The 18,869-nt window shown below is 47.3% G+C and overlaps 1 protein-coding gene across 1 annotated transcript in view; it reads left to right on the top strand.

Annotated features, from left to right (window-relative positions):
- The window catches only part of SPMAP2L (sperm microtubule associated protein 2 like), a 112,842-nt gene extending 110,963 nt beyond the window's left edge, over positions 1 to 1,879 (top strand). Inside the window, exon 11 of the transcript XR_007356230.2 lies at positions 1,275 to 1,879. The gene's annotated coding sequence lies outside the window, so the exon portion shown is untranslated. The remainder of the gene's footprint in view (positions 1 to 1,274) is intronic.
- The last annotated feature ends 16,990 nt before the right edge of the window (positions 1,880 to 18,869 follow it).

Below are 18,869 nucleotides of genomic sequence, written 5' to 3'. Positions count from 1 at the left end.
GTGAGGGGACTGAGCACGCTCAGTGAGGATGGACTCTCTGAAGATTTTCGCTGAGCATATATGAACTGTGATTTTCCAGAGGCTCATAAGTTGGCCAAATTTGGGCTGATTTGTACAGGGATAGTTAAAGGCACATCCCAGACACAAAGGCTACCCCCTTTCGAATGTCAAACTCCTTCTCCAAAGCACGGGGGGAGAACTACAGCATCTCAAAACACATCAGCTGGAGACAAACTCACTCTCCTGCTCTATTACCGCTCTATTACCAGTAGGAGAGTGAGTTTGTGTGTGGGGGGGTGGAGGGTGAGAAAACCTGGATTTGTGCTGGAAATGGCCCAACTTGATGATCACTTTAGATAAGCTATTACCAGCAGGACAGTGGGGTGGGAGGAGGTATTGTTTCATGATCTCTGTGTGTATATAAAGTCTGCTGCAGTTTCCACGGTATGCATCCGATGAAGTGAGCTGTAGCTCACGAAAGCTCATGCTCAAATAAATTGGTTAGTCTCTAAGGTGCCACAAGTCCTCCTTTTCTACTTGTGGGAGAAACAGCCAAGCCATGGGTCAGGCTGGCTATCTGGGAGAGCAGAGGGTGAGCTGGGATACAAAGCAGTGGAGTCCAGGGATAGGACACTGGACTAGGAGGATGCCGGATCCCTGAGTTCTCTTCCTGAGGCAAGTCTCCTCACTCTCTAGCCTTTTGTCTCCTCTCCTGCCTTTTATCAGACTTGTCCATGTAGCCATTCAGTCCTATGGGGCAGGGGTGTTTCAGTACCTAACATAATGGGGTCCTGTCTCTCTTGGGGCCTCCAGATGCTATTGTCAAACACACAGTAGTGTCAGCTAACTAGGGCAGGGTAGAGTTATGCAGCATTTTGAGGGCAAGAACAAGAAGAGGGAATGAGTGGCTTATGGCTTGGCTACTCAGGAGTAATGTAGCCATCTCAAAGGAGTGCTGATAAAACTCTTCTATGACACCACACCATCATGCAGCCCACAGTTGGCGCACGTGGTGTTGACTCTAAATGAATTGCTGGAAGTGCAAGCTTAAGCATTCTACCCTGGATTGTCTGAGAATCTATGTCAGTTTCAACCATCCCAGAATAGCTGTAGGGAGATACATGATCTCATTTGCAAGGGTAGCTTGTCAAAGGCAGAAGAAGTGTTGCAATTACCATGCCTGTCACAGTAATGCCATAGTTACAATAAACAAATCCAGGTGAACAAATTACAATGACATTTTTAAAGTACATCGTGTTCCTTTTTTCTTACAGTTATTATTGGTTCCAATGGCATTCCTGCAAGATCAGACCTTTAACCATGAAGAAGTTAAATGCCATCTGCCTTTTCCACACGGAGAGACTGAAGCTCAGAGGTTAAATGACTTGCCCAAGGTTACACAGCAAATCCGTGTCAGAGCAAAGATAGGAAGACATGCTTCTAACCTCTCCAACCAATGGCTATGCTCCTAGACCACACTTCCTCACAGGCAGCCTGTCTAACCATTCCTTAGGAACCTCGATTCCCCAGCCTGCACATTCTGTTGCAAATTACCTGTCCTCTGCTACCTACACTGGCTTCCCACAGAATATCCAATCAAGATCAACATCTCTGGGCTTGTCTTTAACGCGCTCCATGTCCTGGGCCCAAGGTACCTAAAAGAGTCTAAAGCTCTGGGATGGAAATTGTGGCGGACAGCAATGCTGCTCTGGCTCAGTGGAAGTCTCTACAATAATGGTAATGCTTGTCTGTGCAGGAGACAGCTTTTCCAGGGGCCGGGCCGAGACTGTGGAATGAGCTCCCATAGGAACTAAGAACCATCACAAACCTCCCCATCTCTCGCTCCCGGTGCCGGGCGCACTGTACCAACCTGCCTTCTCTAATATAAACACACCAATGTAATCTAATTTAATCTCATTCTCTCTCTCTCTCTCTCTCTCTCTATATATATATATCTATATATCTATATATACACAAATGGAAAAAATATTCCAAAGATTTCACTGCACACCTTTCTCCCCCGGGGAGAGGAAGAGAGACTAAACAAGGCATGACAGCGGTTAGTCATGTTGCTTAGTGCATTATGGATGATGCTTCGATACTATGGTGATGAGTGCAGTATAAAAACCTGTATATACTAGACTAAAAGTGGCTCTTAGAAACTATTCAGCAATGTTGGATGCAGGGAAGAAGGATTAGTGGCAGGATTAGAGGCAGTCAAATAAAATTTTTGTGGCTCTGCAACTCAGCATGGAGATCATAGCTATGTACATGGTATACACCAGACTGACTGGATGTTTCCTCTGTAAAGCATTTTGAACAGTATCTAATCACACTAGCCCCAGACAGAATAGGAAGGGGTGTATATATATATATATGTAACCCTTCTGCCAGGCCGAGTTGACAGCTGCAAGGGCCGGGTTCAGTACATAGGGGTTCCCTTTCAACAATACAATGCAAAACTGGCTTGAGCCCCCACCCAGTGACCTGGGAAAATTACACACACACCCCTGGGTGCCTCAAAGAGGCAATACTTTCCCTCTCGCAAGCACAGAGTCTCGGTATAGCAAAAATCTTTAATAATATGAGGTAAGCAACTCAGCATTAAATTGGGAAAACACCACAGCTAGGGTTCATAAACACAAACCATGAACCAGAAGACCCACCCCACAAGCAGATTGGACTGTGTCCTTTCCCTTCGGTTCTTGAGTCCAGCAACCCAAAAGTCACCCCTCCCACAGTTTCTGTCCCTGGTCAGTGCAGCCCCCCCAGAGTTCAGAATTTCATCTGCAGAGTTTACCTCCCAGGTTGTGTGGAAGGGGGGGGGAGGTATGGGGGCACCTTACATGCTCCGCTGCTTGTTAGGGGGCTTATTCCTTCACCCATTTACTTCCTTGGTCCTTCTCGCATGAACAGAGAGCAACAATACCCGAAGTCCAAAGGTGCAAACAATTCGATGTTTATTGGGGTGAACTTCCAGCAAGCATGATTCCAGTTTCCTTCCTTAGTACCCTCCTTCCCAGCTCTGACACCACAGAGCCTTACACCTGTGTCCCTGTTCCCATTCCTGCCCTTAGCCAAACATTATTCCAATTTCCTTACCCCCATTCCCATTTCCCCCTTTAGCAAAACATGATTGCAATTTCCTTACCCCTATTCCCTGTTCCCATTTCCCCTCTTTAGCAAAACATGATTTCAATTTCCGCACCCCCATTCCCTGTTCCCATCCCCTCCCACCCACACCCACTCACTTCCTCATTGACTGCAGACTATATAGTAAAACTTGAGTGCTGTTTAGCTATACCTTAACCAATCATTTTCCTGAAATTTAACTAACCAATCCTAACATATTGTAACATGATTATGCAACCAATTATATCCCACCACCTTAATTAGTTTACACCCAGCAAAATTAATTATACAGCAGACAGGAACAATCACAGAACCAGACAGAGATTATACAGACAAACAATAGTAAAGTGGGAACTATAATGACAAAACAATACAGAAGTGAGGATTTCACATCCCAGTACTGATAAGTGAGTTCTTGCCAGACAGGATGCTATCAAACTAAGTTTCCTTTTACATTTTCTAGGCACTTCCCTTTCTCTGGAGGTGATAGGAATACAATCCTGTCCTGATAGTGCCTAACAGCCCAATAGCACCTTATTTCAATGTGACTAGTTTGGAATGTGAGGATGTGACTGTTCGCTTCCTAGCTTATGGCTGCCTCTGCTGCTTAGCCAAAGGCCTGAGCCTAAGAACAGGGCCTCACACTGTCACAGTAAGAGAAGGCCCTTACACCAGCAGACAGTGATTTTGATTCTTTCTTTTATACCTCTAGAACTAGCCAAGTGATAAGAATACACCTAAATTCTTAAAGTACATGCCTTTGCAGACAGGCCTGAATATCTATATCCTAACACTGCTTATGTTAACGGCCAATTGCCATGCCTCTTTCTGGGGTTCTGCTGCAATCTTCACCACCAGCCGCGCCTCCCCACCAGCCATCCTGCTAGTGGCTCACTAATATGTCTTCAGGCCCCCCCCTTAACACAGCTCTCAGTGATTTCACCTCTTAGGAACTTTAGCAATAATGCTTAGACCTAGATATCAGTGATTTCAGCTCTGCAGCATGTAACAAGACTCCTAATAGAATCAAAATTAGCTCTGTTATTACACCATGGAATAGAGGAGAAGTCAAAGTAGTGTTTAAGGCCCACCCTACCAGATACAAATACCTATCCCCAACCTTTCTCAATTGCCTAGCAAGTGCTACTTAGTTGAGGGTGGGTCCCTCTGTCATAAAATGCCCTGTACAGTTCTACTGTCCTTGATTCACATCACCAGGATAACAACGCTTTATTACTCCTGCCCCAATAACAAAGAGCCTGGGGATCCCACAGCAGCCAAAGTGACCATTTGGGCAAGCAGTCCCATCATGCTAGGCAGGGTGGGTGTGCCCTTGTAAACAAGATCAGCCCCTGAAGTCCTTTTCCGCAGCTCACCACCAGATGTTAGGGTAGAGCCCGTTCTGAATAGACAGACTAGTGTTTTGCAGGTGAACATAGTTTGTTACCAGATTGTTTACTTGGTCCATGTGGGGCTAGGTCCTATGGCCTTTGCTCATACGAGCAGTTCCACTGAAGACAACAGGAATAATCACACGAGTAAGGGCTGTGCCACTGGTTAATAGAACTGGCCTGATAACTGCCTCTGAAACATTCAGCCTGATTCCTTCCATCCTGCCTTTGCTGGCAGCTCCCTCAACCTGCAGGAAATGTTCCCAGTGCCTGTGAGGAGAACTCGGGGGCAGCTGAAATTGGCCTGCTTACATGCAGCGCAAGAGGGCTTTATCTGCTCTGCAGGCCACCAGTTTCAGAGTGGCCCAGGGCTCTGTGGTTGCTCAAGTTTTCAGTAACCTTTTAAAGACACAGGCAGGTTTTTACACGTTGCAGCATGAACCGGATACCCATGTTATGGCAGTTTATGATTGCTTCTCAATGACAATAGCTGCCTCAAAGATCAAACCGGGTGCTGGGCCAGGGTCACTGCTCCGGTAATTAAGCGGCATTGGGGAAAACCCATGGGGAAGCTAACCACTGCAGCAGCCAGTAAGAGTGGTCTCTTGCTTCGAGGACTCCCTTTCTGATAGGCTGATCCCCAAGTGATAGCGGCTCCTCAGAAATGCCCAAAGCTGGGTGTTCTTATCCTTCTCTTGTAGAAGTGGAAATGAAGATCCGGAGCAGTGAAGTGATGTGTCCAAGTTCACAGTGAGTCGGGACAGTGTTGGCAAAAGAATCCTGGTCTCCTGGCACTTAGTTTCCTGTTTCTAGCTCTTGCACATGGTCCCTCCCGGTTCAGTGTTAAAGATTTCAGGGCTTGAAAACCCCACTTGCCCAGGGTGTGTTGGGCTCTGTCCTGGGTGAATGCCATCAAACTCTGCAGAATTGCCACCTTCATTTAAAAAGGGCATGGGGAGGTGGGGGTGGAAAGTTCTTACGGTTGCAAAGGATCCTTTCCCAGTGATGTCTTCACAAGCCTGCAGAGATGATTCCAGCACCCCTACTGCTCTTAGGGGAGAGGCTGCTGCTACTGTCACTGGCTGAAGTAGGGTGTCCTGGGGGGACCCAGCCACCCCACCTGAGGTCTGGGGGTTGTGAGCCTCATCTGCTGTCACTCCAGCAGAGGGCTTTGCTATAGAGTCCTCTTCTGGGGTGGGAGGAGGGTCCCCATGCCCATAGCTCTGTTCTCAGGGGGTTGTGTCTGGGGACATACCCCCACAGAAGACACTTTGGTGAGGGTGGCAGGAAAGGGGCTTTCCAGCACTGGTCCCAGACTGGATGGGACCTCCCTCTGCTTCAGCCCAGTGATCTTGGGCTTGGGAGGGTGGGCTGGGTTCCAGACCAGGAGGAGGGAAACCTCAGCTCTGTGCCCTTGCCCTGCCATGTCCAATGTAGGACCAGAGTAAACTGAGTAGGAGGGACCTGTGGGGTCCCATGGCTGTGAGGCACCGTGCTATTACCTTCCCTGAGCATGAGGAAGCCTCGTCTGGGCCTGCTGTTGATAGGGTTGCCAGGTGTCTGGTTTTCAACCAGAACATTTGATCAAAAAGGGACCTGGCAGCTCTGGTCAGCACTGCTGACTGGGCCATCAAAAGTCCAGTTGGAGTGGGGCTGGCAGGCTCCCTGACTGGGTCAGCGTGGCTCCAGGGAAGTGGTCGGCATGTCACTCTGGCTCCCAGGCATAAACTGGCTCTCAGCGCCTATTGTCTGGGAACCAGGGCCAATGGGAGCTGTGGGGGCAGTGCCTGTAGGCGCGGGCAGTGCACAGAACCCCTTGGCCACGCCTCTGCCTAGGAGCTGGAGAGACATGCTGGCCGCTTCCTGGGAGCCACCTGAGGTCAGTGCCACCCAGGACCCACACTCTGAACCCCGTCCTAAACCCCAACCCCCTGCCCCAGCCATGAGCCCCCTTCTACACCCTAACTCCCTCCTAGAGCCCACACCCCTTGCCCCAGGTCTAAGACCCCTCCCACACCCTAATTCCCTCCTGGATCCCGCACCCCCAGTCCAAGCCCTGAGCCCCCTCCCAAACTCCGAACCCCTTGTCCCTAGCCCAAAGCCCACACCCCCAGTCCAGAGCCTGTACCCCCTTCTATACCCCAACCCCCTGCCTCAGCCTGGACCCCCTTCCTACACTCCAAATCCCTCGGCCCCACACCCCAGCCCGGAGCCCCCTCCTGCATCCCAAACCCCTCATCCCCAGCCCCAACCCCAGAGCCTGCATCCCCAGCCAGAGCCCGCATCCCCAGCCAGAGCTCTGACTCCTTCATGCAACCTAACCCTCTGCCTCAGTCTGGCATCCCCTCCCACATTCCAAACCCCTCTGCCCCAGCCCGGGAGTACCTTCCTATACCCCAAACCCACATCCACATGCCTAGCTGGAGCCCTCATCCCCTCCTGCACCCCAAACTCCTGACCCAGCCTGTTAAAAATGAGCGAGTGAGTAATGGTTGGGAAGAACAAGTAACGGAGGGAGGGGAGATGGAATGAATGGGGGAGGGGCCTCAGAGAAGAGGTAGAGCAGAAGCAGGGCCCCAAAAAGGGGCGGGGCAGGGCGCCGGGCAAGGATGTTAGGTTTTCTGCAATTAGAAAGTTGGCAACCCTAGCTGTTGGTCAGTTCTCCGAAGACAGCAAACACGCTGCCTTCCAGGCCACCGCAGGCTCCATTGATATGCTGCAGGTTAGCGACAGGCACCCCCAACTCGAGGCCTCTGAGTATCACCCTGGAGTGCCCAGCCCCGGGGCCACTGGAAATCCACAGATTTGCTGCTTCCAAAGAAACAGGAAAGCCCAGCTTCCCCCGTTCCACCCCACTCACCACACTGCTGAACACACAGCGCTCTGACCTGTTTCTAGAGGAATCGAGCATAAGTTTATTTCACAAAGCACATGGATTCAGGTGTTGGAAACAAAGGGGTACATAGCAAATAAAACCCTAACAGGCAGTCTAGAGCCTAGACTTATTAACAAGTTAATAAATTAACAATGGCTAATCCAGTACTGCTCATCCAGCGTCCTGGCAGCACGTGGTGCCCAGGCTGACCGGGACCCTCCTTTCACGAGACATGCAAGCTGTCCATTTGCATCCCAGGTGACAGCTTCAGCGTGTCCCTTTGCACTCCAAGATATACAAAACCAACCCTTTGTCTTTATGCCTGGGCTGGACACTCCCTGCTGTTTGTTTCTGCCTGTAGATTTCCTCATCGCAATTTGCACCTGGCTCTATATGCACATAGGTGTACTGTATGAAGCCTACAATACACCAATGGCCAGACAGGGAGACAGGTGTTGATTCCCTCTGCGTAAATGGAACAGTGTCAATGTATGTCACCTCTTGGTGACCTGCCTGAACTCCCAGACCTTACGAGTATAATTTTCAGTATGGCCACATAACTCCTTTAAGTATTAGCTATACAGCCGTTCTGCAATGATTATGGCACCCAGCAGGCTATTGGCTCTCAGTAGAGACCTCACATGCCATTCTTTGGTGAACTATTGTGCAGCTGTCCGACACAGAGAGATCCTGTAGTAACCCATGAACGCTCCATGCCCTCTGCCAGTTGGCATCAAGGGGTACCTGGGTCCCAGCCTCTCCCCCATAATTGTTTTATTTAGGGGCTGGAAGTAGCCTTGCATTAATTAGTGGCTCAGAGTGCAGTTAGTGAGAGGCTATTTTTTAGCATGTTCACACATGATTAGCAAGAATATATCTCAAGGGCAGACAGGTCGTGCAGGCAGGGGAGTGACACTATACATAACAGAAAGTGTAGAATCAAATGAAGTAAAAATCTTAAATGAACCAAACTGTACCATAGAATCTCTAGGATAGTAATCCCATGCTCTAATAATAAGAATATAGCAGTAGGGATACATTACCGACCACCTGACCAGGATGGTGGTAGTGATTGTGAAATACTCAGGGAGATTAGAGAGGCTATTAAAAAAAAACACTCAATAATAATGTGGGATTTCAACTATCCCCATATTGACTGGGTACATATCACCTCAGGGCGGGATGCAGAGATAAAGTTTCTTGACACTTTAAATGACATCTTCTTGGAGCAACTAGTCCTGGAGAGGGAATTATTGATTTAGTCCTAACTGGGGCACAGGATCCAGAAGCTGGAAATGGGCAGCAGAGGATGGATCACTTGATGATTCCCTGTTCTGTTCATTCCCTCTGGGGCACCTGGCATTGGCAATTATCGGAAGACAGGATACTGGGCTAGATGGACCGTTAGTCTGACGCAGTATGGCTATTCTTATGTTCTTATGACTATTAAAACTCTGATGTTAAATTTCAGAAGATAAGGCCCAAGGGGACAAATAAGAATATGCCAGCACAGCAGGGTATAAAACCAGAATGTACTATGAGTATTTTAAAATGTACACAAAGCAAACTATGCAGAAAGAGATCAATAGTTTCAGTAGAAGTGTTTGTAGCGATGCCAGTTTGGTAATGCAGCCTCTGCTTTCAGAGTAGTTTGTAAAAGGTCATTTTCTGGTTCCTCTCAAACTGCGGTTGGTTTGTTGTCAGATGATGTTAACAGACACAGGCCCTTGGGAGTAAGAGGAAACGACCATCAAACTTCTGACAGAGACAGGCACGGCTCCTTTTAGCTGCTGTGCCATTTATCAGACTGAAGACTGAAAAACCACCGCCCTCCCTAAGGATATGCAGAGCTTGACTGGTTTGACTTCAGAGCATTATCTGAGCTAAAAAAGAAGAGTGGTTTGAGCAGAAACTTAACTAAGACAGCTTGAGTTCCAACCTGAGCTCTGACCCTGACCCCCACCCTGGGGACTGGGCAAGCCCTAACTCCTTCGCCTCTGTGAAAATGAGCACAAGATTTGCCTGTCTCCCAGCAGCACTGTGAGGGGTTAGTGTTTGTAAAATGTGAGGGAGATGAGCAGCAGTAAATGCCATTGAAAGTCCTATAGGAAACTGCAGGGTAACAGTTGCTATTATGTTTCTAATGCTCCGGTCACTGGCTGAATTTTGATATGCAGGGAAAGTCATGAGGCTCTAAACACTGGATTTATACACTGCATATTTATAAGGTGCCCGTCACCTTGACTGGTGGGCACCTACTTCATAAAGTGACATGAACATTCCCCATCTTACAGTACTTTGAGTACAAATTGAATTCTCTAAGAATTTACACATCAATCCACTAATTTGTGTTCCAATTAATTAAAAACGTGTCCTTTAAGGAATTAAGCACTCTGTTTCAAGCCTTTTTTTTGTTCCAAATGATGTTAATAATGGCAAACAGACTTCAGATTCCCATACAAATTCCATACTCCAATTTTTTGAAAAACTCCATGTGAGAACAAAAATCTTTCCCTTGTATTTTAATTGGTGTCAGAGCCAGATGGTGTTCTGTATGTTTGCTCTCTGGGATGTGGCCCCTTTCAAATATCATGCCTGAGTCACATTCCATTCCCCAAAAGCCAGATTAAGATAGCAAATGTGAGTCCTACAGAGTGGGGGCTGGGAAGGGGAAAATGAAGGGGGGAAGCCCCCTTCTGATTGGCTGTCTGCCTCACCTCCTTCAGGGGCAGGACAACGGTAATGATGCTAGTTCTGGCGGGACTCAACTGAGGGTGCCAATTCAGGACAAATTGCTTAAAGCAGGGCAGTTACAGCCCAAGGCTGGGGTTTTTCCACCTCTAAGGCAAACCAAACCAGCCAAACAGAGAGGACTTTGGTTTTAACCCAGGGGCCAACCACAGGTCACACAAGCAATTCCCTTAGACACTCCAGTTTCCGAGTATCACCACCAGTGCCACTCGTTATGGGGACAAATGGTTATGAAAACCAATACCCCAGTAAAAGAAAAAGGGTTCTCTAGAAGATCCCAAAGGACCAAGCCCCAGACCCAGGTCAATATACAAATCAGATCTTACCCACAAATCACGCTGTTGCCAATCCTTTAGAATCTAAAATCTAAAGGTTTATTCATAAAAGGGAAAAGACATAGATGATAACTAGAATTGGTTAAATGGAATCAATGACATACAGTAATGGCAAAGTTCTTGGTTCAGGCTTGTAGAAGTGATGGAATAAACTGCAGGTTCAAATCAAGTCTCTGGAGAACATCCCCAGCTGGGATGGGTCATTCAGTCCTTGGTTCAAATCTTCTGTGTAGCAAAGTTCCTCCAGAGGTATGAAGCAGGATTGAAGACAAGATGGAGATGAGGCATCAGCCTTTTATAGTCTCTTGCCAGGTGGTGTTTCTTTCTTTGTTCCAAAGGCAAGCTGTCCATCACATGGCATGGAAAAACCTCAGAGTTCTGTCCATAGGCAAGTCCACAGGCATAGACATGAGAGGAGTTATTTGTCAGGTATGATAAACAAAGCAGTTCTGGTGAAAAAGATAGTCAAATCTTCGAGATAGGTGTACCAGGGGCATCAGACGAACACAAATAAATCTCCATGGAATACTTGCAAGTGCAGGACATCTAACAAATTTCTCAGATCCATGTTTCTTCTTCTCTGAAAAGTGCATATTCAGCGACAACCCCCATTTACACTCTCTGTCAGAACTAGCGGTCAGGTTCTCCACTAGAGCGTGCCAGCCTAGCGCCATTCAGATCAATGGAGCTAGGCTGAGTTCCACTAGCTGAGGATCTGGATCTAGAACTTGACCACGAAAACACTGTCTGTATTAAAAACCTTCCATTTATGGCACAAAGTCAATTATACTAATTGAAAGGTGTCTATAGGAGTGATTCACAGATTTACATAAGAGTACCCTGTGGTGAGAATCTCAGTGTTATACTTTTTTTGTGTGGGTGGGGAAGGGAGGATGAAAATATTTTGGCCCTTTGATCAGCAGGCTTCTGGGGGAAGACTGAACATCATTTTATATTCATAACAGTGTAAGTGTTGGTAGCCCCCCATAAAGTCTGGCACAGGGCGATTTATATTATTCCTTTATGCAGTTAAGCAACAACCTTGGTATAGGACACTTCTGGGGACCTGGTTCATTAGGAGGTGTGTGTGCCTACGAGAACAAAAAATTTAGACAATACTATGAGTGTTCAGTTTACAGTTATCTTTATAGTTTCGCCAGTGACTGCCTGTCATAGTAAACTCCATTCTGAAGGCATTAAATTGCCTTTGTGAGCTAAGAGGGAACTGTAGAGAGTCTAAAACATTTCAACACAAGGCAGCTAATCTACAACAGGAGCTCTCAGCCTTTCCAGATGACTGTGCCCCTTTCAGCAGTCTGAGCTGTCTGCCCCAAGTGTCACCTCACTAAAAACTACTTGCTTACAAAATCAGACATACAAATACAGACATGTCACAGCCCATTGTTACTGACAAATTGCTGACTTTTCATTTTTACTGTATAATTCTAAAATAAATCACTTGGAATATAAATATTGTGCAGACAAACAAACAATCCCCCCTCCCAACCCCAATTCATAGAGGTCATGCAGGGCATCAATTATTAAAGTGACTATCTAGATAAATAAGTGAGAAATGGCCTTTGAGTATTGGGACTAATATATACTAAACTGCAAAAGTAATTTGTGTGACCAGACATCCTCATATTTTTCCAAGCATTTCTGTCAGAGAACGTCATTTTTTCCATTAATGCAATAGCAGAGAGCTCACTAAGTCAGCCTGTGCATGAGGGAGGAATTGCAGATTTCCAATTTCTCAGAATAACTCTTCTGGCTACTAAAATTAGTTACTGCAAGTTCCATTTCTTAATGTTAACACTGACTCATCCAGCACCCTAAAACACACAAGCTTGGAGAAGGAAAGACGGAGAGCACTGACATGCAGAACACATGCATGTTTGACAGGTATAGAGATTACTGAGGTGCAGAAGGTTGGCATGTAGCTATTTGCATCTCAGACACTCACAGTATGTCGCCAATCTTGCCTTAAACAAACGTTCTGGAGTACAGTAGCACCTGGTTAATGTCTTGTTCTGGAAGACTCGCAAGGAGAAAGCAGTTGAAGGATCTTTCACAGGAAGCCAGATTCCTCCCAAGTTTCTGTTTTGACAGTAAGGCAAGTTCTTTTTTCCATTTTGCTTTGCGACAGACTGAGGGGGTAATGCAAAGCATTAAGCCACTGAGAAATAATTCCTGCAAAGTGACTTTTGTTCCCATATTTCTTATTGCATGAATCCTTGAGCACAGCAGCTGAAAGAAGGAACCGTGAGACAGTGGTAGCTGATATTTGTCACACATGTAATTGATGGAGCCCAGTCTATCATCTTGTATTACATCTTTAATTTTTGTGAATTCTTTCTCTATCCAAATTGTCCTTGGCCTTGATCCTGAGGCACGGGTTATCCCAAAGTGGTACGAGAAGATAATTAGTAAGATCGGATGCTGTAACCATTGTATCGCGTTGCAGGATGCCCCACGTAGATGCAAAGACTGGATTTTTCCTTAAGGTGTGGGTAGCCTCTTAAGGTATATAACAGAAGAGAGGGAACCAAATGGCACAGCTAAGCTTTTTTCCATCTCAAACCAGGCCAGAATGTATGCAGAACTACTGGATGGGAACCACCTTACAGGGCGGCACATTTGGAATGCTAGATAACAGATACAAATCTGGCAACCCCATGCCTCCAGTTGCCCAAGATTTTTAAGGATCTTGTATGACAAGCAAGGCTGTTTTTATCCCATAAAAATTGCATACTAAGCCTATTGATTTCAGCAAAGAGGAGGGGAGAGGCCTTGAAAGGCAATAGGCTAATGATGTGAGTCGTTTTTGGGAAGATAGTCATGTTGGCTACTTCTGTTCTCCCCAGTAAATAGAAGGAGGAGATGCCACGTCTCTACATCCTTGAAAATTTCTTTTAATAGATAGTCCATATTTATAGAAACAATTTTGGGAAGATTAGGACAAATTTTAACACCTACATAAGTTATTTCCTTGCATATCTGAAATAGAAAAATGCTGAAACTGGTCCTTTGGATATATCCATTGCCTGTGATTTGTTCAAGTTACTGCGAAAACCAGAGATCTTTCCAAAAATACCAGCTACATTCAATAATGGTGGGAGTGATGAGGACAGAGTCTTCCACAGACACCCTCCCCCCAAGTTTTTCCAAATAGAACTACAGTGTTATACAGCAGAAAGAGGCCTTCAATCTACCACAGACATTCAACTTCTGGCACCGACAGATCACTGGCTCTAATTGTTCAGGAACTTCTCTACCTTGCTGCGTAATGGGGTCTCTTTGAGCTGGATGGATCCCACACTAGGAGCACATGTACCCCAGGCACGGGAGATCACAGTCTTTGAACAGCAGGGTGCGCTGGGCTGTGCCTGCACTGGGCATGTTCTTGTGCCCCCCCACAGGAACAAAGGGATCCCTCAGTTCCCTCATTCATTCAGAAGCCTTGATAAAGGGGACTCCATAAAGGCCAGGCTATAGGGTAGGTTGTGGGATCCACTCCGAGAACCACGGTTACTCTAAGGTAAGTAACCTTTCTTCAAGTCCATGGCTCCCACAGCTGTACACATGCGATGCACAGTGGGTACCATTGGCAGGGGCAGAGCTGTCCCCATGGCAGCTACCAGGAGCTGCAGCACTCGACGTCCACTACCCGCTCAGGTCTGGCCCCACCGCCCCTCCCCAATTCTGACAGAGGGGTCATGGGCCCAAACCTGAGCAGCACTGCAACCCCTATGCACCAGATCACAATGCTGCTCACTCAGTCCTGGCCCTGCTGCCCCCACATCATGACGGAAGGACCCGGGGCCAAACCTGAGCGGGCAGGGAGGTAGCCCGGGCTGCTTCTCCTCGCCCCTGCCATGGGGCTGGATCCTGCACAAGGGCTCACCTGCGGGTCTGGATGGCGTTGCTGCACTTCCAGCAGCCTGTGTCCCCTCCACTCTGCCAAAAGGATTTGCTAAGTGTCAGCCCCAAGACCTGCTGCAAGGACGAGGTGCTGCGGTGAGGGTCTGAGTGAGGGACCCGGCTGGGAGAGGGGCAGTGGGGCGCCCTGAAGAGCGAGCAGAGGCAGACATGACAGGCTCTGCCTAGGCCCCAGTGATGGGTCTCAGTGTGTGATTCTGTTTTGTTTCCTTGCTCTGGACAGGATTTTGTTGGAGAAGAAACTTTGGGCTGGAACCCGGAGGCACCATGCATCGTGCGTACCAGGTGAAAAATTTCTGGGGGTGTCCCTGTTCAATTCTGCAGCTGTGTAGTTCCAACTCTAGGAGACTGACAAGCAGAGCCCGTCTGGGACGTGGGATTGAGAAGTCCCTCCTGACTGTCACTAACTAAACGATTGTAATGCTGACCTACCAAGCTTGGCATCTGCTCGTGCGGCCAGATCAAGGGCACATTGCTTAGAGGAAACAAGGGAATTACTCCACGTAGCTACCTTGCAAATTCCAAATATTGGGATGCTGCTTCAGCTTTAGTATGTGGAGGGAGAGGTATATCTGCCATTTGATAGCAAACTGTATACCCTTTTGATATTCTCTGGGACAAGATGAAGCACCCAGGATGGCAATAAAAAGACAGAACAAAGCTCCCTCTCTCGGTAAGATAACAAGGCCTTTGAAATGGGTGGGGTGTGCATTTCATCCCCTGGAGAGGCCTGGGGTTGGGAAAGGACGCAGGCCCTTTAAGAGGCTGGCTGAAGGAAAGGCTGGTTTGGGTAGAGCTAAGCAGGCCACTGCCATGCTGACGATGAATGCACTGGAGTTCTAAAGTGAGAGCTCTGGTCTGTAGCGCACGAGGGAGACGTTCGCCTGACCTGTAAGAGCTGAGAGAGGAAGGGTCCCTGCTGGATGGAGGAGAAACGGGGTGTCCTGGTGATGGAGACGAGGAGTAGCCACAGAGAGGGGGTGCCGACTTTTGAAGCTACCTTGGTACCAAAAATGCGAGAACACACAGCAGTGCCGAGCGTAGAGACATTGCCTGACAATACCAAGGATTTTTAGGTGATACTGACCCTGGGAACACAAACTGGCTGGCAGAGGCTTAGCAGGGGGCACATGATACAGAAGCGCATTGGTGCTAGCTAGCAAAGGGTTCACTATTCTATGTCAGCAACGCGTATCAGGTCTGACAAACTCACTCACCCAATACACTGCTTTCATAGTGCTTATCCACAAAGTGTCTTGTAAGGTATCAAATGAAAGCCAATGACATGCTGCTCATTAATATCATTGTACAATGTATTTATTAACACTATATAAGAAATTGTGCAAAACAATTGCAATATATATACAATCTGTAACAAGGCAGCATGGACAAGCCAAGTTTTCTGCCAGCCAAAGCATGTCTATGCCTCTATTGCTATTTCGGATGTAAATTAAGCATTGTAAAGCCAACACAATGGACACCCTATTTGCATGTGAAGTCAGCAGGAAAACAGGTTGACAGGGGATGTGAATACACTGGAGAACAAGTACTAGGGGAGAAAAGTCTTAGGTTGGGGGTTCATTTCAACAGGTTTACTGGACTGTAAGAGGAAGGCAAATGGACTCCCCTTTATCCATCACTGGGAATTAAAAGGACAGCAGTTTTTGTATCCATGAGCAGTGGATCCCAGCCAGGGGTGTTCGTGACAGTGCAAGGAAGCGTTAGAAAGGTGAGAAGCTGCTTTAGACAAGGATTTTAGCCTGTTAGGTTTTGACTCTAAGAAGTGTGCTATACCCTTTGTTTTACACGTAAACAGTTGTTTCCACTTCTTGTCCTTATTCACGAGGTCTTAAAGCTTCTCCTTAGATAGTAAACTTACAACTGTTTCACTATTAACGTATTTCAGAGCTACACTCTGCTGACCCATATCCAGCTTCTCATCCACTGTAATCCCCAGGTCCTTTTCTGCAGAACTGCTGCTTAGCCAGTCGGTCCCCAGCCTGTAGCGGTGCATGGGATTCTTCTGTCCTTAGTGCAGGACTCTGCACTTGTCCTTGTTGAACCTCATCAGATTTCTTTTGACCCAATCCTCCAATTTGTCTAGGTCACTCTGCACCCTAGCCCTATTCTCCAGAGTATCTACCTCTCCCCACAGCTTAGTGTCATCTGCGAACTTGCTAAGGGTGCAATCCATCCCATCATCCAGATCATTAATGAAGATGTTGAACAAAACTGGTCTCAGGACCGACCCCTGGGGCACTCTGCTTGATACCAGCTGCCAACTAGACATCGAGCCATTGATCACATCCTGTTGAACCTGACAATCTAGCCAGCTTTCCATCCACCTTATAGTCCATTCATCCAATCCATACTTTTTTAACTTGCTGGCAAGAATACTGTGGGAGACCCTATCAAAAGCTTTGCTAAAGTCAAGATATATCACATCCACCGCTTTCCCCATATCCACAGAGCCAGTTATCTCATCATAGAAAGTTGGTCAGGCATGACTTGCCCTTGGTGAATCCATGTTGACTGTTCCTGATCACCTTCCTCTCCTCCAAGTGCTTCAAAATGGATTTCTTGAGGACACGCTCCATGATTTTGCCAGGGACTGAAGCGAGGCTGACCGGGCTGTTGTTCCCTGGGTTCTTTTTCTTTCCTTTTTTAAATATGGGCACTATATTTGCCTTTTTCCAATCATCCGGGACCTCCCCTAATCACTATGAATTTTCAAAGATAATGGCCAATGGCTCTGCAATCACATCAGCCAATTCTCGCAGCATCCTCGGATGCATTAGATCTGGACCCATGGACTTGTGCATGTCCAGCTTTTCTAAATAGTCCTTAACCTCTTCTTTCACCACTGAGAGCTGCTCACCTCCTCCCCATACTGTGTTGCCCAGTGCAGCAGTCTGGGAGCTGACCTTGTCTTTGAAGACCGAGGCAAAAAAAGCATTGAGTACTTCAGCTTTTTCCACATTATCTGGCACTATGTTGCCTCCCACATTCAGTAATGGTCCCACACTTTCCCTGACCACCTTCTTGCAAAACTGCGTCATGTGAAGGGCAGGTGGCAGTGAGGTGCCTCAAATTTGGAGGAGCAGAAGAGAGTAGATCTGCCTTGGAAGCTGATGCTTCCTCTTGAGGGTTTGAAGTTCACCTCACACTGTTTGAGGCAATATAGCTTCAAATGGGTGTCCCTGGAGTTGTTCTTACTCAAAACCACCGACACATGGCTCTTACCAAGACAAGACAGACAGCAGCTGTGGCCATAAAGGGGTGGAATTAAACTGGCATAGGACAGAGGTTTAAGCCAGAGGGCTTCAACTCTGTCATGGGTTAAGTAGACTCACTGTTGGTACCCCACCCCAACTGCTGGCATAGCCATTCTTTCCTCTATAGCACCCCTGCCGCTGGTCACTCTCGTCCTGTGATGATCCACTTCATCTCAGGACTTGGCCCTCTGGCCAGGTCACATTTTAGTCCCAGCTCATCCATGGTAATAAATGTACAAAAGTTTTCCCAGACCTGAAGAGTAAGCTCAAAAGCTTGCCTCTCTCACCAACTGGAGTTGGTCCAATAAGAGATATTAGAGAGACCAGGTTGGAGATGTAAAAGTACAAGAGTCAAAAAAATGCCCGGATGAAAAAGATCCTCTGACCCCTTTTGGACTATTCCTCATCCTCCCCATAAGATTTAGTCCTCTGCCCTGCTCTGGGCTCCATAATTCTTACACTGGGCTTCTATGCCCCTTTCTCAGTGCTGGTAGGAGAATCCAGGCACACCTCTGCTCCGAGTTCTGGACTAGGGACCCCATATGAAATAGCTATGTCTGCTCCTTCATACATATTGCTGTTTCCCTGTGCTGCTTCTTATCTCCAAGCCCCTTGTTCTGCTTCGCTACAGTCTGAGCATAACACAGCCTCTGCTCTGGGTCCCAAGCCTTGGGCTTCTCCCTAGGTCCTCACAGCTCCATTCTCTGCTGGAATGCTGGCCCTTCACCATGGCTTCTTTCCAGGGCCCATCACAGGGATTGATTCTGTCCCTGTGACCACCTCCTGTCTGCCTTCCCCAGGCTCTTCCCAGAGAGGGAACTCCCTACCTCCTCTCTCCTGCATATTTCCTATAGCGTCCACATCCTTATTTTATGAAAGTGACCCAGCTCCTCTCCAGTTGGGTCTAACAACAAATCAAGCCTGACACACTAGGTGCAGTCAGGTGAGCTAACTCAGCTCTCAGACACGTAACTCTTTATTCACCTATATGGAGCAAACACCCCAGCAAGGAGGATAGAGGTGCCAAGGGACAAATTTAGTTTTGATTGTTCGGTTTTCTTGGTATGACCAGAACAACATAATAAAAGAGGCTAATATTTTGAGGGGAATTACCCCTAACTAATACTCTAGAAGTAGATTTGGTTAAGGGTAATGCAAGGACTCCACTTGT

Source organism: Caretta caretta, chromosome 4 (assembly GCF_965140235.1).
Source record: "Caretta caretta isolate rCarCar2 chromosome 4, rCarCar1.hap1, whole genome shotgun sequence".
In the NCBI taxonomy this organism is placed as follows: Eukaryota; Metazoa; Chordata; order Testudines; family Cheloniidae; genus Caretta; species Caretta caretta.
This window is presented reverse-complemented; position numbering and strand designations above follow the sequence as displayed.